This window comes from Artibeus jamaicensis, unplaced genomic scaffold (assembly GCF_021234435.1).
Source record: "Artibeus jamaicensis isolate MK-2021 breed Jamaican fruit bat unplaced genomic scaffold, CSHL_Jam_final scaffold_612, whole genome shotgun sequence".
Taxonomy (NCBI): domain Eukaryota; kingdom Metazoa; phylum Chordata; class Mammalia; order Chiroptera; family Phyllostomidae; genus Artibeus; species Artibeus jamaicensis.
Window position 1 is genome coordinate 13074431 of NW_026522049.1, and position 762 is coordinate 13075192.

Here is a 762-nt window from a genome sequence, read left to right on the forward strand (position 1 = left end):
TGACTGGGGCGCGGATGCCAGGAGACTGGTTTTGTAAAGCTTACGTGTTCACTTTGATCGTATATATTCCGATAAGGGAAGAGAAGAAAACTAAGCATGAATCAGATATCACATAAAATACTAGGAAAGGGCCAGGGGAAAAGGTCTTAAGGAACTCGGTGCAGCTCAACATACTATCCAGGTGGGTTTTTAGTGTTGAAATCCTATTACTTCCTTCACATTGTCAGCAAAGTCTTGGGGATGTTTTGTATTGTACAGGGTGGGCGAAAAAATTTACAGTTGTGAGCATGCAAAACACAGAGTTTATTCCTGTATTATCTTTTATTAATTATCTGTGTTCTTTTCTTTTTTTGGAATTTGATTCCTTAAGTTTTATTTTTATGTAGTCTTAGAGAGAGGGACCATGCTAATCTTCTCTGTATCGTTCCAATTTTAGTATATGTGCTGCCGAAGCAAGCACAAGAGAGAGGGGAAAGGAGGGAGAAAGAGAGGGAGAGAAACATCGATCCGCTGCCTCTCTCACACTCTCTACCAGGAACCTGGCCAGCAACCCGGGCATGCGCCCTGACTGGGAATCAAACCTGTGACCTTTCAGTTTGCAGGCTGGCACTCAATCCACTGAGCCACACCAGCCAGGGCTGATTCCTGTTTTTAATGACTGTAGTATTGTCCATAAACGACTGTACACCGATTTTCGCCCCACCACGTATGAAAGGTCACTGTAACAGAATTTGAGACCGTGATGTAGAATCAGATCTGAGT

The 762-nt window shown here is 43.2% G+C and overlaps 1 non-coding gene across 1 annotated transcript; it reads right to left on the reverse strand.

Moving 5' to 3' along the window:
* Window positions 1–352: 352 nt before the first annotated feature.
* LOC119039904 (U6 spliceosomal RNA) lies at window positions 353–460 on the reverse strand. The gene has a single exon (XR_005080744.1). It is a non-coding gene; the product is annotated as a U6 spliceosomal RNA (small nuclear RNA).
* Between the last annotated feature and the right edge of the window lie 302 nt (window positions 461–762).